The 23218-nt window shown below is 48.9% G+C and overlaps 1 pseudogene; it reads right to left on the bottom strand.

Moving 5' to 3' along the window:
* Positions 1 to 2754: 2754 nt before the first annotated feature.
* On the bottom strand, positions 2755 to 22509 carry LOC149367162 (uncharacterized; annotated as a pseudogene).
* Between the last annotated feature and the right edge of the window lie 709 nt (positions 22510 to 23218).

The following is a 23218-nucleotide window of genomic DNA, read 5'->3' as shown; positions in this document are numbered from 1 at the left end:
GACTGTTCAAACTTCTTAGATGGGCGCCATTGGCTAATCACCGACTGTGCGTATCGCTTCTCTTTCAGCGTTGCCTCCACATTATCCCCAACACCCTTGTCTTTACACTTAAGGAGCTTTAACCCAGGTAGGACACAAACAGGCATGAACTGACAGATCGTCTGTGTCTTGCAGTTTGTCGGGGTGCGTTTGGCCGGCGGTTACGTGTAGTTTCAATGCTGCCTTCACCGTTGCTCACTAGGTCGACAATTCTTCTGCGGCAGTGTCCCTAATCCTCCCAGACGCTTTCCGGGCTCAGTGTTAGCGAGAAGTGAGAGCTGTTTTTTAACGCACAGGCGAGTTTACGAAGCTCTTTTTTAGGTATTATTTTCTCTGTTTATTACGAATGAGCGGTTGTTCATTATTGTAGTAAATTTCAGGTTCTTCTTCTTCTTCTTCTTTGCACCACAGGTGCACCGCCAGAGACGGTTGATAACTCGAAGACTGAAGCTCTTCGCACCAGGGGTGCCACGTCAGAGACGCTCTTGTGATCAGTTGACACGCAGGGATAAAAAAAGGCAATAACTGAGGTTTATGTACAGATATTTACAGCGTACAGAAGTTTAGACACTCGAGACAAATTAACGGCACAAGGACAAACAACAAAAAGGGCGGAACTGGCTAATACTAGGGGAAGCCCCTAACTCGGCGTTGCCGAAGATGCGTTGCATCTCACCTTAGCGCAGAACCCTTTTTCTGGCACCGGAGCCCGGTTTTAAAGACATCAAGGCCCGGCCCACATTTGCAGCTTCCAATCATGTTGTGCTCTTAACATCATTGGTTCATCCAGGGCATGGCGAGCCCTCCAGCTTCCGTAAGGTAGAGCACTCTCTCCACCACAAAATAAAAACAAACACAAATAGACATCCATGCCAGCACGTGTGCGAATCAGTACCGCGGGTGGGGGGACACCCGTATACCTGCCGGCGCGTTCGCGAGCGGCCGCGTTCCAAGAAAGGAGACGCTTCGCTTTGAGCACCCCCGGCCGCGTTCCGATGACCCCCGCGAACGCTACCGAACCCTTACAATTGTGACTTTTATATCTGAGCTTTTTGCCGGAGCTTTTTACACTTGTACTTGGAATTTTCCTTTTTGGATTTTTATTGATTGTTTTGAGAGGAGTGCGACCATAGTTGCTCGTTTTATCTGAGACCCAGTTTCGTTGCCCTGTTAAATATTTTGACGGTAGCTCCAACCTCATTCGAGACAAAAAACGACGTTCGCAATAACTGGCCCCTGACTTCTCTCTATCGGTTCTTTCACTGTTGCGCCTTTGGGAGTTTCTCTGTTAGTGTAGATATTACTCAGATGATTTGTTGTTTTTCATTTCTGGCTTGTTATAACAGCGACTTAACCTGTCTTGGTGCTTACTTATGCCCTGTATTGCTAACAACCAGACGAATTCTGATTTTATTGAATTGTCAGTGTAGTCAGTGTAGAGAAGTGTCACTTCTCTTGCCTGTTTAAAGTCTTTATATTTTAGCACCGTACCTTTAGTTGATTAATGAGGTAACAGTTATTCTAAACACATCTGGGACGTTATTTTGCGTAACCCAAGCGTAGGTTCGGAATCTTTTGTGGAACTGCTCCTCTTGGAGTTTCCACAAGGAGTGAAATTGCTGAGACCCTCCTCTCACGAAATGGTTTCTGAAATCACGCCTTGCTGAACTTGCCGACAAAATTTTGAAATTAACTGTCTGCAAAATAGCATCACGTTCGGTAGGTTATATTGCACTAAATATTCCCACTCTGTATAGGCCACCTCGGTGATGCACAAAGCCTGACAACATTTAAACTAAACTGTGTAAAGAAGTCATACTGCTTAAAAGAACGTCTTGCTGGGCAAGTTGGTAACTGTTCGTCTTTGGTCGCAGGCGCGAAAAAAGACGCAACAGAAGGCAGTAAGACGAGACGAAGCGCCTACGGGAGGCGCTTCGTCCCGTCTTACTGCCTTCTGTTGCGTCTTTTTTCGCGCCTGCGACCAAAGATGAAGTCATACTGATTTTTCTTGTCAGACTGCCTTGTGTTTCATCCGATTAAACAAAACAACAAAAGATGATTTTTGGTGTTGTGAAGGATATTTATTACACGATAAGGCAGTTCAGCCTCTTCGGTGAACAGCTCTAGGGCGAGCTTGGGGGCTTGAAAATCGGCCACCCTGTTGCCGCATTAGTGCAGGCCGAGACGGCCGTGGCGGCGGAGGCCTTGCAGACAATTGTGGACTCCGTGGGGATGCAGAGGATGGCTTTGTATTTGACGGTGATGTAGGTGGGTTCCTAGGTCGCTCAAGTGGCGTTTTGCCTCCATGTGGTGGTGATGAGGGCGCAGCTCCGACAGATACAGACGATGGATTAGCAGGTTGTGCTGGATTGTTTGGAAGAGGCGCAGGTGGACTTGATGAGAATGAAGGTGCAGGAGATCCTTGCGCCGGTTCTGCTACCGGAGGTGCTGCCTGCGGTGAAGCCTCCGACATTGGTGTTTGCGGAAATGCATATGGCAGCCCACCATATCCAACAAAAGGAGTCCCCATACCTGTTGATCCCATTTGCATCGGTCCACCAACAAATGGAGTCGTTACCGTGCCTCCTGGACTCCCACTTCCGGAGCGCATAAGTTGCGACCCTATTACTCCAGCTGCCAGTCCTCCCATTGCCCCCACTGCCGCCGTTCCTAGTACGCCCATTCCTCCATTTGCTCGCGTGTCCCCAGTTCGAATCACTCCATGAGGTGGAAACCCTCCTGCAGACCCGTGATAAACAGAACCTCCTCCTTGCCCGTGCGTTCCTTGCACACCACCTCCAGAATGTGGTGGGGAGGGCTGAGTTGTAGTATGTGCAGGGGACTCTTGCCCAGGTGTTCTAGGTGACTGCTGCGTCTGCGGTGTACCCTTCGGAATACATTCTGGTGTAGTTTCAGATTGTTTGTTTCCGCCAGTACTGTTCTCAGATTGTTTGTTTCTACCAATACTGTTGGTAGCGTCTTTCACGATGTCCGTTGCACTGGTTTGATTAGTAGATTGTTTGTTTCCACCAGTACTGTTGGTAGCGTCTTTCACTGAGTCCGTTGCATTGGTTTGATTATGCGCTGTGTGTGCATCAGGATGCAAAATCTCTGCGCTTGTTATATTCGCTGAGAGCTCCGGAGCAAGCCGCGTCTGCGCAGAAATGTTAGAAATTCCTTTTGCGACGTCTGTATCATTTGTTTGACCAAGTGTACTAGGTTCTTTGTTCCCGTCTATTAAAACAAATCCCGGGCCTGGCACAGCATTGTCAGCAGGCTGGTTATTGTCAGTTCTATTGCAAATCATTTTCCCGTTGTCGGTTGATTGGCCGCATTTTCCGTTTTCTTCAGACTTGCACTCCTTAAAAGAAACAACAGAGTGAATTAGCATGCATATTGCAGTAGTTTTACACTAACAGAACTTATTAGTTTCGGGTACGCATTTTTTAGAAGAACTGAAGACGATAATTTACTGCTAGGACGCTGTGTCATCTAATCTGAATGTAACGCACATTTACACAAGCGTTTGACAGCGACAGCGATTATATTTGACGGCTGAAAGTAGCGGAAACAAACACAACCCGGAAGGAAATTTAAGAAAGAACGGCGCTGGTCGTACATCCGAGTCGTAAAAAAAAACAAAACCATGTCAAAATTGTGGCCAAATATTTTGTTGTTCTTGTTTTAACGACAGATTTTTGCTGTTCTTTTCTACCATTTTACCGTGCAACTCTAGTCTTTCTGTACTACTATTCTGCAGTTGTACCCCGCCGCGGTGGCTCAGTGGTTGCGCGCCACAAGGTCACGTGACCTAGGTGGCCCCACCTGCCTAGTAGGTTGTTTCTCTGGGAATTTTTCGTGGATACTTCGCTCACCGTAAGTGAAACCGAAGACAGCAACGCCGACGCCAGATTTTCTGTAGCACAAGCTCTTTAACGCTGTTGCGTTGCTAAAAACTTTAGATTCCATGCCAATCAGCGCGTCCATTCTTCACGGCGTTGTCACCACCACGTGCCATCTGCTGGAAGTGCCCAGCCTTCAAGCACTCTCCTCCTGAATATAAAGAGTGAAACCTAGGGATACTTGCAGTTTCTTCACTGACCTAATAACTCTTAAATTTTTAGTGGATTTTCATAGGAAGATGCCCGGGAATGGCTTGGCTTATTCGAGTGCGTGGCCTCATTCGGCAGATGGGAGGACGGCGTTCTCCCATCTGTCTCCCATCTGGGCGGACGACGATTGTCGCTCTCGAAGGAGCCGTGATTCGCCTCTGAGGCCAACAGCAACCTGAGAGCGAGAACCAACGACTTTGATATTATGTTCGATACCCTGAAGTTGCCCATCTTGATCAACACTAAACAAATATAAGCTAACGGAAGAGCAGCTGCGGGTTCTAACCAAGAAAAAATTATTCCACACTATTAACTAACCCGTGCTGTACGATTTGATTGTATCTTTAACTAATGCACTGATTCACTGTTTTTGCACTTATCTTGCCCTGTATATTTTTTTCCCAATGCGAAATGGTTTATTGGGGTTTAGCCTCCCAAAGCAACTCAGGCTATGAGGGACGCCGTAGTGAAGAGCTCCGGAAATTTCGACCACCTGGAATTCTTTAACGTGCACTGACATCGCACAGTACACGGGCCTCTAGAATTTCGCCTCCATCGAAATTCGGCGGCCGCGGCCGGGATCGAACCCGTGTCTTTCGGCGCAGCAGCCGAGCGCCATAACCACTGAGCCACCGCGGCGGGGCCCAATATGATTGCTCCTTGTTATTCTTCCCGTCATATATATTTACTGTACTTCCGAACTGTCGTGCTTGCTGCCATGTTGTTTGGGGAGACGGGGCCAGTCAAGCTGCCCTTGACGCAGCTTTTATCCCGTCACCCTCGCCACACCTCGTACATGCCCTGTACTTGTTGTGGGAAATTAACTGAAACCGAAACTGACACACGAGAGCAGAACAGTTCCTCATCTGCGGGCCCTTCGCTGCCCAGATGATTAAAGCCACGGTGGCTTGAGACAATCGGCAAACCTACAGCGCTGGAGGACATATTATTCTCCATAGGAACGATGCTCTACCTCAAATGACGGTCAACGGACGCACGTACCCCGCGAACTTCGTGGACCAGCAGCACTGTTTCCGCATTGTTAATTTGGGCATGAACTTTCTGACTCAGCGTCAATCCATCAACGACCTTCGTTCTCCCGCTTTAGGTGGACGAAACCTTATCTTCCAAGACAACCCGGAAGCGTTACGTACTCCTGGGTGTCATCGACGGAGAAGTTAGCGTCCCACCCTAGTGAAGCGTCATCCCTCCCAATTGTGTCACTGAACGGTCACTGAAGAAATCATCACGGGAAACACGACGTTCCTCTTGGACCGAAGACTTCGGGATGCCAAGTCTTCGATGGATAGACAATGGATTGGCTGTGGTGCTGGCAAAAACCTGTAGCGAAGAATGCCGGGACCTCACCACAGGCATGCCGACTGCTTTCCTGATTGAAGTAATCGACATACCAGATGCCATCACGCTCTCCGACAATTCCGCAAAATAGTAGGCAAGCCAAGACCACACGCCTGCCTTTCACGTCCATCCAGCACAGCCCCGAAACATACAAAACCAGATCGAAGTTGTTTTCGAAGTTTCAGTGAATGCTTTTCGTCGTCAGACAAACGCTAATTAACAACGAATGAATTAAGGCGAAAGCCTTTAACGGCACATTCTTCCGTCCGTCTGTCTGGCGTTAGATCCAGCGCCTGGGGTGACTCATCGACGACCGCAGCTAATAGGAGAAGACGATCAGTAGCACCAGATAGAGGGGACAAAGTGAAACCATGGCGCCAAGTTTGATGACTGTATAGTGAATAGTTAATTATTTATAGCCTATGATAGCGAAAACAAAAAAACAACAAATTTCGTCGATATTGCGCGGACGTCGATATAGCGGCGGGAATGGTGTGACGTCACATCCACCGGAAGTCGTCACAGCATAGTGAAAATTGTCACAGAATGGGCGGAAAAACGCCGGATTTGTGTCAAATTAGATTGAAAATTGTGTAATTAAGCGTAGTTAGTACTTAAGATCTCTAAAACATCTATAATTTTGTGTGAAATTGCTCAAAAAAGAAAACTAGATGATGACGTCACATCAGACGATGTTGACGTCAAAGCAGTGTGATTCGCCGCCAAGGAACAACTGCCGACGCGCTGCGCATGAGCAGCGTGACGTCATCGCTTCCTCTCTCTAGGCTGTGCTCTTCTATCGTGAAATGAATTCATCATCATCATCAGCCTAACTACACCCACTGCAGGGCAAAGGCCTCTCCCATGTCTCTCGAATTAACCCCGTCCTTTGCCAGTTGCGGCCACTGTATCCCCGCAAACTTCTTTATCTCATCCGCCCACCTAACTTTCTGCCGTCCCCTGCTATGTTTGCCTTCTCTTGGAATCCACTCCGTTACCCTTAAGGACCAGCGGTCATCTTGCCTTCGCATTACATGCCCTGCCCAGGCCCATTTCTTCGTCTTGATTTTAAATACGATATCGTTAACCCGCGTTTGTTCCCTCACCCACTCCGCCCTCTTCCGATCTCTTAACGTTGCACCTATCATTCTTCTTTCCATAGCTCGCTGCGTTGTCCTTAACTAAAGCTGAACCCTCTTTGTTAGTCTCCACGTTTCTGCCCCATAGGTGAGTAGCGGTAACATACAGCTGTTGTATACTTTTATCTTGTGGGATATTAGCCAACTGTCATTCATGATCTGAGAGAACCTGCCATATGCACTCCACCCCATTCTTATTCTTCTAGTTATTTCCCTCTCATGATCCGGATCTGCGGTCCTACCTGCCCTAAGTAGACATATTTTCTTACTACTTCCAGCACCTCGCTACCAATTCCTAACTGCTGTTCCCTTCCTAGGTTGTGGAACATTACTTTGGTTTTCTGCATGTTAATTTTTAGCCCCGCCGTTCTGCTCTGCCTGTCTAATTAATTGATCATGCTTTGCAGTTCATGTCCTGAGTGGCTTAACAAGGCAATGTCATCAGCGAATCGCAAATTACTCAGGTATTCTTCATTAACTCTTATCCCCAACTCTTCCCCAAAATGAATTCAAGCGTGGCAAATTCAAATCACTGGAATGAGTCGCAAACGGCTATCGCCTTCCCGCACTTCAGAGATATCTAAGTGCCTCCAACGAATTTTGTAGCTAGCGAGCACTCTTGATGTATCCGCTAATGAACTAATCTCTGTCGGCTCGAGAACGCCTAGCCATTCGTGGCCAAATGGAAGAACTATTTCGCGACGACATCATCCGACCGTCGATGAGGTCCTTGGTGAGACTAGTTTTTTTTTATGAGAAAGAAAGACGACTCATTTTTATCATAACGAAGTAGGATATATACCTCCTCACCGGCATCGACGACACACTTAACCTCTGTCTCCGTGGTGGCTCAGTGGTTATGGCACTCGGCTTCTGACCAAAAAGACGCGGGTTCGATTCCGACCGCGGCGGTCGAATTTCGGGACAAAATTCTAGAGGCCCGTGTACTGTGCGATGTCAGCGCAGTTAAAGAACCCCAGGATGTCGAAATTTCTGGAGCCCTTCACTACGGCGTCTCTCATAGCCTGAGTCGCTTTGGGGCGCTAAACCCCCATGAACCCAACCTAAACCAAACACTTAATCTCTGTGCAACATAAAGTACTTTCCTTCGATGAATGTCAAAAGCGCCTACTGGCAAATTGAAACGGATAAAAGAGATTGAGAAAAGACCGCATTCATCACGCCGAATTACATCTTTCAGTTCCTGGTGTAACTGTTTCGACTCTGTTCAGCATCGTCGGCGTTCCAGCTGGTTACGGAAGCAGTCAAGACAGGCCTGAAGTGAGACATTTGTTTACTGTACTTAGATGACGTCGTTTCATTCACCTAGAACTTTGATGACCACCTGCAAAGCCTTTGAACGGTGTTGAAAGCAATCAAGTCGTCAGGGTTAACCTTGCAGCCCGAGAAGTGCCATTTTGCCTAGCAGGAGCAGCTGCTTCTTGGCCATATCGTAAGCATTGATGCGTTACGCAATGGCCCGCAGAAAACAGCAGCTTTTAGAGAGTTTCCGCAGCCGGCAGGCAATAAAGGTCTGCGCGTATTCCTGGGACTGCGCCCGTATTACCGACGGCTTGTTAACATTTTTTGGATCGCCGACCCTTTAACGCAATTCGCGTCGGCGATTCCGAAATTCAAAGGGGATGCTCCGCAACGTAAAGCTTTCGCTGAACTTTAGCGCCGATTACAGTCCCCTTTGGTCGTCGGGTATTTCGAAGAAGAAGCAGATGCCGAAATCAGTGCAGGTCCGGCCGTCGTACTCGTCCAGAAGAAGGATGCGATAGAGACAGTTGGTGCGTTCCAATACTCCCGAGTAGACGTCTACTTAGACGTCTTGCCGGACAGCCGCCATTTTGAGACGCGTTCCATTTTTCACGAAGCCGTCCAAGAAGACTGCTTCGCCGAAGTCCACATCGATGCAGGCTAACTTCCTGTCCAAAGATGGCGGAGCAGTTGGTGCAGTCAGAGCTGAGTGAGCCGTGCTCTTGGCGGGCACTGGAGCCCGGAGACGCACCATCTTTCAAGTGTCAGTCATTCCGTTAAGTTGATTTTTATAGGAACTGGCGGCAAATAAAGCCGTCTTTGTGGACCTACGATTATATTTGTGAATCGCGCGAGAGGAAATCGTGCGGGTGAGATCGTCTGCTATGCAGGTGCGATCGTCTGCTGAAGCGGTGGCGATGAACGCACCATTATTGCAGAAAAAAATAAAATAACAACTAGCAAACTACTAACAGCGCGTTTTTAACTTGTTTTATTAAGAATTCTTAAGAACATATTAGTGCAACTATTCGCAAATGTTAGTTCAGTTTATATGCCGCAAGGCGGCGCGTGAAGTAGACACGTTCCAATATGTAGACATGTAGACGGCTTCCTAGACGTCACACTAGACGTCTTGTTGGGCGTCTAGAGAATTGGAACGCACCCAGTGTTTGCCTAAGGAAGCCGCTCTTTATGAGAGGCTGAAGACAACTCTTCGACAACCGAGAAGGAGAGCCACGCGATCCCAAAATTGCATTTTTACTTTTAAGCTCATATAATATCACGCTCATAATAGCTCTGGCGGCAAAGGCAGCTCTATAATATAGCCGCCGCGGTGGCTCAGTGGCTATGGTGCTCGGCTGCTGACCCAAAAGACGCGGGTTCGATCCCGGCCGCGGCGGCTGGAATTTCTTGGGAGGAGAAATTCTAGAGGCCCGTGTACTGTGCGATGTCAGTGCACGTTAAAGAACCCCAGGTGGTCGAAATTTCCGGAGCCCTCCACTACGGCGTCTCTCATAGCCTTAGTCGCTTTGAGACGTTAAACCCCATAAACCAACCAACCAACCAGCTCTATAATATACCACTGGTGAGCGTCGATTGCCCATATTTCCAATGAAACCATGGTCTCGCTTTGAAAACAGCAGCAAGTTTACCGAGAACGATTAAGCCGAGAAGCATTACGGTCGTTTAGTGAGGTCACAGCTTTTTCTAAGCTTATCGACCCTTTCAAATGAACTGCAGAAAAATTTTTCGGGGCATTATGTTAACAATGGAAGCAAATGCTTTTGACAATGACGACATCCAGTGGATGTGAAGTCACACCGTTCTTGTGGCTTTATCGATGTCCGCGCTACTTCGATGCAATTTCAACACTTTTGCCTATAATTAACTAATTACGCTAGGTTTAAAGAGTACTAAAAATTATATCGAAGAAAAAATTTACCGCAGGCTGGCATTGCTGGGCAATGGCGCCAAGAGGGTAGCAAAGGTTTGTTCTGCAAGACAAAAGGAAACGTAGAATTGGTTAGCGTTATTTTTTTTTTACTTGGCGTAAAACCGCAAGAAAGGCGATGTCCTCTTACAGCCGAATGTATTCTTTCTTCTTTTGAATCATGTTACTTCTTTTGAATCATATTACATATTTAATGATGACCTCTTGTCCTATCAATGTGGCCCGCTGTCTAATGCTTTGGAGTACTTTGAACTGCTTTCAGTATAAAATAGTCGAGCTCTGCATGAAATCGGCTTATGAACATTTGTACTATATTTCATTATATTTGCAACAAAGTGGGCTACACTTCTCCGGCTTTAAATGTCACCCTACAAAAGATATGATCAAAAACTTACATAAGAACAAGATCTGAAACCACCAGGGAAACAGCCACATGTGAATCCATCTGACAAAATTTCAAGAATTCAATTGATTTTCACCAAATGAAATATTCAATCTTTATTACTGTCCATGATACTAAAGATATGAGTGTTAGAGTTGAGGACTTCAGTGATGTGCCGGAGCTTTTTCCATATCGGAGCGATTGCAAATTGAACCAAATGCAAATTGAACTGCTGAAGCAATTGTGTTGCGCGCAAATAAATTCTGGCATCACATGTTTTCCATGAATCTACCGATTTCTTAGCCTCTTAGATTTGATAAGGAGAACCTCTGGTTAAGCCAATGTACTGTTGCGAAACAGAACAAAATAGTTTTGTGTTATAGCCGGGATTTTTGTAGCATTTTGGGACCCCACCTATCTGTAACTACGAATCATTTGTGTAACTAAAGAATGTTTTCTCGCAAAGGCACGCACCTTCTGTATTAAAACACAGTAGTCTGTCGTCGCAACCGAACTGGCTCTTTTGTGACAAACGGCGACTCATGCAATATTACAGCAATTTTTAATTATCCCAGGAAGAAGATCCTTTTTTCTCCTATTTTGAGAGAAACTAAGTGGTCCTTTTCTATTAAGGGGATAGATTGGTCCAAAATCCACTTATGTTTTTAATCGCATTCAGGTTAGGCGCCATTGTAGGTAGATGTGCATAGACGCGGGAAGAAAGAATTTTAAAAAATGTCGCCATTCTATATAGATAATTTGCTTTTATTTTAGTTTAGTTTTCGGAGTAGTGGCAACACCGGAAAATATCTCAAAAAGTAACGTAGTAAATTTGTGCGTAACTGTTGCACACCAACACCTAATAAAAACTATAGACAAGAACATTAAGTTGAGGATTCCGCATTATCTTCCTGCAAGGTCTGTGCTTGTTATTTGCCTAAGCATGCAATAAAAGTGTTGCTCCGTTTTTGCGTCTCCTTCTATGATTAGTATACTCACACTAAAACAATAGCAACTTGCAGCCGAAGAGCAGGAATCAAACCTCTTTTCATTATAGCCAAGTATAACAAGCTTGATACTTATGATGGGCCCAGGTATATATTTTGAAGGCGTTTTATATATAGCAGAGAGCAGAGCTGAAAAATAAAGATTTTGCCAGTTTTTCATTTTCATTGCTTGTGATAAGGAATGATACCCATTTATTTAATTTATTTTGACTCTCACATCGTACGTTGATGAGGCGAATACTATGAAATAATTTTCCTTCCAAGAATAATTTTTCCTCAAATCTTTAAATTAGGCCGTAAATGTTATGAAATTTGACGCATGAGAGCTGTAGGCTGTAATGTGCAAAGGATTTGGATATACTCTGATTATTGCTAAATGATCATGATCTTTTAATTCAAAGCTTGGCCTCGCTCATATCATTTATTTAAAGCTATCGCCCATCTAAAGCTTTTTTATTTTATTAGATTGTGACCCTGAGATTGAGTCAGTGGTTAATTATTCTTCAGAATTCGTAATTAGTGTGACAGATGTAATTTCTAATTAACATATTTATGACTTTTCTCTTTGCTCTCGTTAGGAAGTTCCTGGCAATATTACCTGCTCCCGGTGCTAGGAGCTTTAAAGTATGGAAAGTTCATAACATCCGGAAAACACAATTAAGCCGTGCATGGGAATTTTCACACCAGTCAGGAAGGTGCGCTAAAATTTGAGCATTTACCTTTCGTTTTATCTAACTTGTCTAGAAGCTTGCTTCTTTGAGGCATTAAAGGCTTTCGCCATAAAACATGTAGGCTTTATGCAAATAAAAAAATCTCTGCCTCTCCCGTAACCGAGAGCAGAGTAAGCATGAAATGTGTACGGGCATAACATATTGGATTGTAGATGGTACTAGTCAAAATCTTGAAATGGGTCTAGTGTTCAACAAACCACACCACACCACACTCTTGTTGCGTCTAAGCGATCGCCTGCAATAGTGCGGGCTTAGGTAGGCAGCCGCGAACCGTGGAGTCCTTGTCGCTTTCGGGAGCGGCCGCATAATCATGGCGTTGCCGGCAGGGGCGAGCAGTCTTCTGCTGCGGCGTATCACTCGCAAAGCGATCTCTTTCCGCAAGACGCATCCTACCCCTCTTTCATCAGGCTTCATTGCTCGGCTTTAGCAGCTGTTACGGTGCCGGCGTTGAAATGCAGGACGATGCAGAAGCGTACGCGGACACAACGAGACGCAGGCCTGCCAAGAATGTATATGCAGCGCGTTCGAACACTCCGCGAGCGTATATACATCTGGCTGCCAAAGGGGGAAACGTCATGGCTGAAGGCCCAGCGGCCGTTCTTTTACACGCGTGAGTGTGGGACCGCAGCGCCATCTTTGGGGACGGCGCGGAAGCAGTTTTTCCTGCCAAAGCCCTTCTCGCCCTGGAGCTCCCCTCTTGCTCTAAGCGGCCCTCTCTCAAAGCCCCCAACAGATCACGTATGAGTCTCGTTAAATCCCGTACGGTCCCGGGATGTTCTCGTTTCAGTTCCCGGATGAGTGGAATTCAGTGCCCGCATGTTGGCTGTCGGTCTCGGCGTGACGTCACCACACTGCCGACAACGGGAGCTAAAAGCATTCTATGTAAAATGGTATGACACCACCCGGAATGCTGTGCAACAAACGGTTGCTGAAAATTTTGGTGAATGTATTCTGGAATACTGCCGTTGCATTGCGGTCAGCCAGTAATGACATCGCAGGGAATTCCGCCGCACCTGCGAGGTACGTGTGCAGGAAGTCAAAGGAACTAGCTTCGCTAGCGGATGCGGTTTTCGCGCCCCGCGTCTCTTTCTGTTATTCGTCCACTCTCCTGCAAACATTACGTGACCTGTGACAGCTCCTATTTCATGCCACTGGTTTCTAAATTTCGCGTCATCTCGGCGGCCTGAGTCAACACCGCCCTAAACTCAAGGCCTGTGCATGCCTGTGTGAGGTCATCGTACTGAGACCCGGAAATTCGGCTTCCCCGTACGCGGCCGCGGTTCTTGAAGCGAAAAGCTTCACTACGGTAGTCAACACCGCGCTTCGCGTGAGCCCGCGTATGTCGGAGCACGAGTGACGTCACGCACGGCGCAGGCTACTACGCATGTGCGCGGCCGCTTCTCCTCCTTGCCACCGTTTGACCTTTCGCCGCAGCCGTGCGCAGTGCGCATTTGAAAGGAGGGGTATGTATATAAGGCGCGCTTGCCCATAGAACAGGCGCACGCTGCCGCGCTCTATGCATCATCGTTTGACGTTCGCCGCAAGCGCGTGTTTACCGCGGATCACCGAAGCTTTTCGCTTCAGGATATCCAGGCTTAACCTTAGATAAGCCTCAGCCAATTTTTTTTTTTGATCCTGTGTCGCTCTTGGAGCTGCCATCTAAAATTTGCAGTTCTAGCGATGCACCGAGGTATGCTTGTGCTACCTTATATCGGCGGCCTGTTGAAGTAACTGAAAATTTGAATATAGCCCACTTGGCATTTCATTCAGCGGCACAAGTAAAGTTACGAGGAAATTTTCAGCTTCACGCACTATCATTTGCTTAAACCTTAATCGAAACCGGTATTTTCATTTGAGAGCACATTTATCTACTACATATGACAAAAATATGCACCATAACTCATGAGCAAGCAGATTATGCTTCGAAAGTTCTAAATTTGCGTTTCGCTGTCTTGGTCTGTTACTCCCCGTAAGTTTGTTGATTTGAATGTAGCACACGCTGTACAGCAAGGTGTTGTCAGCAGCACTGAGAGCATAACCCAATACTAGTTCGGGTGACTAGCCACGATCACAGATGTCCAGATCTTCATTGCATTCGACAAGGGGAGTCGTAAGGCTCACGAGAACTTTTTTGCTTCGCACACACAAAGAAGGATGCTGCGTACTTTGCACAGTACAATTCCCATTGTGAGCACGATGTGTACAAACACTGCCCGCGGAATCTTTAGTCCAACCTGCGTTGCATTTTGAATTAGGGCATCATCGTCAAATTCAATGGGCCAATTGTCTAGAATCAAGTTTTGTCGACAAGAATGGCAGAGGAGTTTCTTAACTGCATCATGTGCGCAATACACAGCAACATACGCTATGACTGGTAAGATAGGCTCATTTTGCTGCACATCATCTTCCGTCAGCGCAACATCAAACACCTTGACACTAGCTTGCAGATGAGTGGTAGAATCACAAGGTGCAACGGCATCTAGCTCCGGCAAGTCCAGAAGCATTCGGAGTCTCAGCTTCCGCTTACATTCACATATCTCGCGTTTTAATAAGGGGTACTGAGCTCCACACAACTGCCTGTATCTGCCAAACCGGTCCTCCAGCAGTCTGTTCGAAGCTTTCCAAGTAAAACAAACATGAAGCTGAGCTCTTCAAAACAGTATGTGGACACCTCAACAAGAGCATGTAAGTTATGACGTGGTGCTGTATGCGTTTGTCGGGTCAACTTGCCAGTATCATGTTTCAATCTCACCAAGTGGTCCAACCAGTCTGCAATCTTGTTCAAAAACTCACTCTGGTCGCAAGGCAGTGTGTTTACGGGCTCTTGCAATGTGTCTCGGAAGCGTTGTCCTTTGAACAGTGTCTTGACGTCCACTATATTGTCACGTTGTAGTCACGGCAGTACAGCGGTCAGGAAGACACCAACCAGTCTTTGAAACGAAGCTCTTTATTTGGGCTGACTTGTGCCCGCAAAAGAACTGAATCACTGGGCGGTGGCGTAAGCAACAAACGTGCTCGTCGGTCGTCGAACTACGAATGTCCGCCGCTCGCGGCATCGCTCAATTTAAAGCCGCCAAGGAAACTTCCAGATAACAGGTCAAGATCACCTACAGTAATCTGGAAAAACCTAGATGCAGCCTTTCATGGCTGCGATCAATCGACATTAGTCTGGTCGCTTCTCGCGTCACGAACAAAAGTGATAACGACCCTTTCCTGCAGCCTTCAGCGCGAACGAACACTACAATGATACGTCGCATTACCCCGCTTCCGAAGAAGCATCGTCTCGATGCTTTAAAATGAAAATAAACACGGAGAATGCAAATTTCGAGTCCTTTTTTAGCGTTCATAATATGGCTTCGGGCGTACGAAATGTACGACTTCCGGGCGTGTGCGGCGTCGCTGAGATGCTGTCGTGCCGTCGGGGATGACTTCATAGTCGAGGTCACCGATGCGACGGAGAACCCTGTACGGCCGCCACGGTGGCTCAGTGGTTATGGTGCTCGGCTGCTGACCCGAAAAACGCGGATTCGATCCCGGCCGCGGCGGCTGGTATTTATTTGGAGGAAAAATTCTAGAGGCCCGTGTACTGTGTGATGTCAGTGCATGTTAAAGAACCCCAGGTGGTCGAAATTTCCGGAGACCTTCACTACGGCGTCTCTCATAGCCTGAGTCGCTTTGGGACGTTAAATCCCATAAACCATAAACCAACCATAACCCTGTACGGGCCAAAGTAGCGTCGCAGAAACTTTTCACTCAATCCACGGCGGCGAACTGGCGTCCATATCCAAACACGATCACCTGGCTTGTAATGCGTGTCGCGTCGGGCGTCGGTGTGCTGCTGGTCTTGAATGCGAAGCCGCGCAAGTCTTCGGGCTTCCTCGGCGCGATGAAGGTAGGCGGCGACGTCGAGGTTGTCTTCGTCAGAAACGTGCGGGAGCATTGCGTCGCATGTTGTCGTGGGCTTTCTGCCGTATACCAGCTGGAATGGGGTAAACCTGGTTGTCTCTTGGACGGTAGTATTATAAGCGAAGATCACGTAGGGCAGAATGGAGTCCCACGTCTTGTGTTCGGCTCGATGTACATGGAGAGCATGTCTGCGATGGCCTTATTCAGACGCTCTCTGATTCCGTTGGTTTGTGGATGATAGGCAGTTGTCCTCCGATGGCTTGTCTGGCTGTAGTTTAAAATGGCTTGCGTCAGCTCCGCTGTAAATGCCGTCCCTCTGTCTGTGATGAGCACTTCGGGGGCGCCGTGTCGCAGGAGAATTTGTTCGACAAAAAATTTTGCGACTTCTGTTGCGGTACCAAGGCAACGCTTTTGCTTCGGCCTATCGGGTCATGTAGTCGGTGGCCACGATGATCCACTTGTTACCTGATGAAGAAGTCGGAAAGGGGCCGAGGAGGTCCATTCCTATTTGCTGAAAGGGCTTAGTTGGAGGTGGTATGTGGTTCTGGAGTCCGGCTGGTCTAGTCGGAGGCGTTTTGCGTCGCTGACACTCACGGCACGTTTTCACGTAATGGGAAACGTCGGCAGCTGGCCGCGACCATTAGTACTCCTCCTGGAAGCGGTGCAACGTACGAGCAATCCCGAGATGCCGCGCAGTCGGCTCATCATGACATGCCTGCATAATTTCTTGCCTAAGATTCTTGGGCACGACAAGAAGATGTACTGTCCTGTTGGGCGCGAAGTTCTTCTTCAGGAGGACATTATTGTGAAGGACGAAGGACGACAGTTGGCGCTTGAACCCCCTTGGAGGCGATGCGGTCTTGCCTTTCAAATAATCAACTAGGCTTTGCAACTCAGGATCGGAGCGCTGCTGCTGCGCGAAACTGCTGGCGCTTACCGGTACTAGGAAAGCGTCGTCGTCTTCCTCTTCCGGTGCTGCGTCTAGGGGGGCTCGCGATAGGCAGTCTGCATCGGAATGTTTGCGGCCAGATTTCTAGACTACAGTTATATCGAATTCTCGAAGACGCAGGCTCCAACGAGCAAGGCGGCCGGAAGGATCTTTCAAATTGACGAGCCAGCACAGAGCATTGTCATCGCTCACAACCTTGAATGGTCGTCCGTATAGGTAGGGGCGAAATTTGGACGTGGCCCAAATAATGGCGAGACATTCTTTCTCTGTCGTCGAATAGTTGGCTTCGGCTCTCGGCAGTGAACGGCTAGCGTACGCGATAACTTTCTCCTTTCTGCCATTTTTCTGAACGAGGACCGCTCCTAAGCCCACACTGCTTGCATCGGTATCAACTTCGGTTTCGGCGTTTTCATCAAAGTGCCCGAGCACAGGAGGGGACTGTAAGCGGCGCTTCAGCTCGTTGAAAGCTTCCTCTTGCGGCATTTCCCATTTAAAAGGCACGTCAGCCTTGGTAAGTTGGGTCAAAGGTTCAGCGATGCGCGAAAAGTTCTTGACGAACCGCCGGTAATAAGCGCACAATCCAAGAAATCTGCGTATAGATTTCTTGTCATTAGGCTGTGGAAACTCTGCGATCGCAGCCGTCTTCTGGGGGTCTGGGCGAACTCCATCCTTGCTTACGACGTGACCAAGGAACAGCAGCTCCTCGTAGGCGAAGTGGCACTTCTTCGGTTTCAGTGTCAGGCCTGAAGACTTGATCGCTTCCAGCACTATCCGAAGCCTTCTGAGGTGGTCTTCAAAGTTCGGGGACAAGGCAACGTCATCTAAGTAGACGAGGCAAATCTGCCACTTCAAGCCTGCGAGCACCGTATCCATTACTCGCTGGAACGTCGCTGGGGCAGAGCAGAGGCCGAATGGCATCACCTTGAACTCGAAGAGTCCGTCTGGTGTGATGAACGCAGTCTTTTCGCGATCTCTTTCGTCGACTTCAATTCGCCAGTAGCCGCTCTTCAGGTTCATCGATGAGAAGTACTTAGCGTTGCACAGCCGGTCCAATGTATTCTCGATGCGGGGGAGGGGGTAGGCATCCTTCTTCGTAATGCTGTTCAGGCGGCGGTAATCGACGCAAAAGCGAAGGGTGCCGTCTTTCTTTTTCACTAGGACGACTGGTGCTGCCCAGGGGCTCCTTGATGGCTGGATGACGTCGTCATGTAGCATTTCCTTTACTTGCTTGCGGATAGCTTGGCGTTCTATCGACGATACGCGGTAGGGGCTCTGCCGCAGTGGTCGGGCGTGTTCGTCTGTGACAATGCGGTGCTTGGCAAGCCGGGTTCGTCGCACATTCGATGCTGATGAGAAGCAATCGCTGCACCTTTGAAGAAGACTGCGTATTTGGTCTTGTCTGCTCCGGGGTAATGCCGGGTTGATGTCGAACGTGGGTTGATGGCCTTGGTCTGATGGTTCTGCGGGTTGGTCGGGTAGGGCAAATACGTCTCTGATGTCTACCAGCTCGTCGAGGAAAGCGATCGTCGTACCTTTGTTTAGAAGCCGGTATTCTACGGTGAAGTTGGATAGCAACACCTGGGCTTGCCCATTTCGGATTTGGGCGACTCCCCTTGCGACGCCCAGTCCTCGATCAAAGAGTAACGAGTGTTCCCTTCGACGACGCCTTCGGCAGTTTCTATGTCTCCAGTACCTATGCAGGCGACGACACTTGATCGGGGCGGCACGCTCAATGCTTCGTCGAGGACGTTTAAGGCAATGCGATGAGTCGCTGTTGTAGCGGCAGATATGGCTTTGTCCGTGGAAAGCTTGATCGACTTGGATCGAAGGTCGATGATCGCCCGATGTTCATTCAGGAAGTCGATTCCCAAAATCACGTCTCGCAAGCACTTCTGTAGGACCAGGAAGGTTGTAGCATAGGTTCACCCATTTACTGTAACTCTCGCGGTGCAGCGTCCTGAGGGCGTAATAAGGTTACCAGCTGCGGTGCGGATCAGCGGGCCATCCCAAGTTGTTGTCACTTTGCTGAGTCGGACAGCGAGTGGCCCGCTCATGACTGAGTAGTCAGCTCCCGTATCGACCAAGGCAGTAACCGCGTGACCGTCGACCGTAACTTCAAGATCACTTGTTCGCGTTCTCGTATTGTACGTTGTCTTCGGTGTCCGTTCTCGGCTTCGTCGAGTAGTGGGGCTGCGGTGGGCGTACTCCGATGTTACTTCACTGGGCAGCGGTAAAAGCTTCAAGTCTGGCCGCGTCGTCGTCGTCGTCGTCGTCGGTGTCGTCGTCGTAGTTCAGGCATGGTCTTGAGTACTCGTCGATGGAGGATCTTTGTCATTGCGCTTAGAAGGAACCTCACCACCAGAGGCTGCTTTATTCAGTTTAACCTTCGGGGCCTGGGGGAGCGTCCACGCACGGCGTAACCTCAGTTAGAGACACAAAGCGTGGTGACAATGGCGACGGGGAACGTGATAGGCGGCTCGGCGATGACCATTCTTCCCGACGCAAAAACTCTTCGATTTCGGCTGGTCGCTGGCCGGGTCGGGGTCGTGGGGCGTCGTAAGAGAACCCTCGGATGCCCATTCGTCTCTATGGGCAATATCGGAACATGTGGCCGGCTTCGCCACAGTGGAAGCATAGTGGGCGGCGCTGGTCGGGAGTTCTCCACTCGTCGCATTTCCTCGGCTGTGTGCGACGCTCGTAGGACGGGCGTGTTGGGGCGAGAGGGCGGCGGTCCAACGCAGCTGGCTGAGGGCGATAGGGGCTTGGGTCCCGTCGTCGAGGGGCAGGACGGCGCACAGCTGCGGCGTAAGTCATTGCTGGAGGCTGCAGAGGCTGCATGGGTGTCGACGTCACACCCAAGGCCTGTTGAACCTCGTCTCAGATGACGTCAGTGAGCGATGAAAGTTGCGGCTGCGTTCCCGTTGGCAGCAGTCGTCGGAGCTCCTCTCGCACAACTTGACGTATAACCTCCCGCAGGTCATTGTTGTTAGCGGTGTCCAGGCAGCTTGCTGAGAAAACGCGCTGCTGGCGGTCGTACTGGCGGGCTCGGGCATCAAGAGTTTTTTCCATGGTGGCTGCCTCTTCGACGAATTCCGTTACGGTTTTCGGTGGATTCCGCACGAGGCTGGCAAAGAGTTGCTCTTTAACTCCTCGCATAAGCAGCTTTACTTTTTCTTCTTCCTTCATGTTTCCGTCGGCACGCCGGAAGAGACGCTTCATCTCCTCAGTGTACATTGCAACGTTCTCGTTTGGATGTTGTATGCGAGACTGTAGCAGCTGCTGGGCTCTCTCCTTTCGCACGACGTTCGTGAAGGTCTTTAGAAGCTGCTCCTTGAAGGTTTCCCAGTTCGTGAGGCTAGCTTCCTCATTCTCAAACCAGATTGTTCCTGGTCCCTCCAAGGCGAAGAAGACGTACCTAAGTTTCGTGGCATCGTCCAAGTTGTTGAAGATAGCCACACGGTCGAACTGCTCCAGCCATTCTTCGGGGTCGGCGCCAGGCGAAGCGTCGAAGGTTGGTGGCACCCGGGGCTGCAGAAAAATGATTGGAGTGGTCGTCCAGGGCAAGCTCATGGTAGACGTTGCTGCTGGCTTTCGCTTCCGGGTTGGGTCCAGCAGAATCCCGAACTCAGGTGCGTCCCCTTGCAGGCGTCGGCTTGCGCGGTGGACTGGACTCAGGTCCTGCGGTAGATGGCTCAGAGGGCTGGCGTCACGACTTGTAGGGGGTCTCCGAAACATGAAAGGCAACCCAGCACCTCCACCAGATGTCACGTTGTAGTGACGGCAGTCCAGCGGTCAGGAAGACACCAACCAGTCTTTGAAACGAAGCTCTTTATTTGGGCTGACTTGCGCCCGCAAAAGAACTGAATCACTCGGCGGTGGCGCAAGCAACAAACGTGCTCGTCGGTCGTCGAACTACGAATGTCCGCCGCTCGCGGCATCGCTAAATTTAAAGCCGGCAAGGAAACTTCCAGATAACAGGTCAAGATCATCTACAGTAATCTGGAAAAACCTAGATGCAGCCTTTCATGGCTGCGATCAATCGAGATTAGTCTGGTCGCTTCTCGCGTCACGAACAAAAGTGATAACGACCCTTTCCTGCAGCATTGAGCGTGAACGAACAAACACTACAATGATACGTGGCAATATACCACCATGTCAAGAGAATGTTAATTCTCATGTGCCATTTGTATGTTCGAGTGCCGCTTTGGTCGTCTTTATCGCTGCGGCTGTCGAGCCGCTGAAGATCTTGACAGCAAGCCTAACATTTTTTCGCTCCAGATTGGAAGAATGTATCGCCTTCGGTGACAAAGTTGGAGCGAGTCTTAGTGGCTAATTTTTTTCTTCTTCTTACAACTTGCACAGAGTGCTAAGCAAACCTCTAAGCAAAGATTGCCTTTCTGAAAGGGCATCGAAATCTGGAAAGAAGATACACCTTCCACTGTTACGCCGGTTCACCCAGTTGTTACGGATGCACTTCAAGACGTGACCTGTGTCCAGAATTAAAAAAGACGGTCTTAAAGGGTCCGATGGGTTATTGCACACAATGCTCATCTTTAGAGGACTGGTGAAAAATGGCACAGCCTTGCGTTTCATGGAGTTGTTGTCTTACAAAACAGCAACCACTCGGATGCCAAAGTCCTCCAGGGGCTGTATCGGCAGATGAAGAAATTCACGGAGCTGTTCTGCTACTATCTTTGCCACCGGAAGTATCTGCACGACATATTGTTTGGAAGACAGGCAGCTTCGCATCATGCAAACGTGTGCAGTCTCCACTCCGTTTTCTTTGTTGGCTGCTGCACCTGAGACATATTCACCCTTCTACTCAAACAATGCTTGCAAGTTGATCTCATCTACCATAAGTGTCACGAAGCGCTCATGGTGACTTAGCGTTGATGCCAACCTTTTTGCATAAGACAGGAAAGCAACCATGGGTTTACGCGGTAAGATGCACATATGCACCTTAGCGCGTGGGGATGTGGGAGCTTTAGCTCCTCTGCACTTCTTACGAATCTATAAGCATGAGGAGACATTGTGAAGGTGAGACTTCAGAACAGAAGCAAATCCATTGGGTAAGTTGATGTCTTGCTTAGGAGGACTTGAAGTTCCTGCTTCCCAAATTTAACGACTTCCACCTGCCACTCATGTGGGAAGGCTGAGGATGGTAATTGGTCTAGAAGTTACACCGCATGCTTCAGCATAATCACAAGGCGCGATCCGTTGTTGGCACCATTCTTGATGCAGTCTTCCCCACGGTCAAAACTTTGTCCATCTGTCTCAAGTAACAGTTTCTAGAAGGAAACACAATGCTGACTATTATTTATACCCTCTTTTCCTCAAAGTACAGTCTAAAAGAAAGGTCTGAACATACTGTCACTCCACAATGCACAACTGGAGGATCTTGGGTTTTGAAGCATAGACGAAGTACGTGTTCTTCAGCATCCACTTTGGTCCAGAGATCACTCGCAATGAGTCCACTCACAGCATTTAACAGGTCTTCGAATGTGACGATAGCATTCCCTTGTCCATATGTGTGGGACTGAATCTACAAGAGTATGGCTTCCCATATAGCACCGCCCACATGTCGAGTGCGCTTTTCTTCTGGGCTCTCGGGAACTAACGTTTCTAGACGAGAGAGGTAAGCTGGGCAATTAAGAAATGTGGTAGAAAACATTTAGGTGCACATATACTTCCGGAGGTTATGAAAGAGCTGACCCAGAGGGGGCCAGTCCTTACAAGTACTAGGTAGAGGTCCCTACTTCGGGACCCCAGTGGCGTCAGCCGCCACCCGGGCTCGCGCGACCAGGGCCCGTTGGGCCTGCAGGTCAGAGCAGCCGAGCAGGGTCGCCTCCCAGTCCTCCCGGGTTGGGTTGGGATGACTGGAGATAGCAGGGTTGTAGGGGCATGCCCACACCACGTGATAGATCTCCGAAGACTTATCCGCACTGTGCGGACAGCTGCCCGAGAAAGAAGGGTCGAAGTATTTGAGAGCTGCTGGCGGGCACAGCAAAGTATTAGTGTATACGCGAAGCAGAAGCCGCTCCTCCGCCTTTGAGAGACCTTTACACGGGTGGGGATAAAGACCGTGGCCAGATTAATAAAGTAAAACAATGTCCTTGAAGGAGTAAGCGGGAGTGAATTCGAGTTCCTGATCGTCAGGGTCGGAGGGGAATGTCCGGTGAGAGAGCGCGCGGGCGCCGGCGTCAGCTGCCTCATTTTCCTCAAGGCCCATGTGAGCAGGAGCACAAATGATACACCGGTGCGCGGGGTCCCCGGTGTAGACGCTGTTTTGGAGAATGCGGTAGGCTAGATACGGTACCCAGCCCTGCTCGACGTTCCGACATGCCCCTCGCGAGTCAGAAATAATTGTTTTTGAATTGGAA

This window comes from Amblyomma mixtum, chromosome 1 (genome assembly GCF_055824585.1).
Source record: "Amblyomma mixtum isolate Tamu chromosome 1, ASM5582458v1, whole genome shotgun sequence".
NCBI lineage: Eukaryota > Metazoa > Arthropoda > Arachnida > Ixodida > Ixodidae > Amblyomma > Amblyomma mixtum.
Note: the sequence above shows the minus strand (reverse complement) of the source record. Positions and strands in the feature narration are given on the sequence as shown.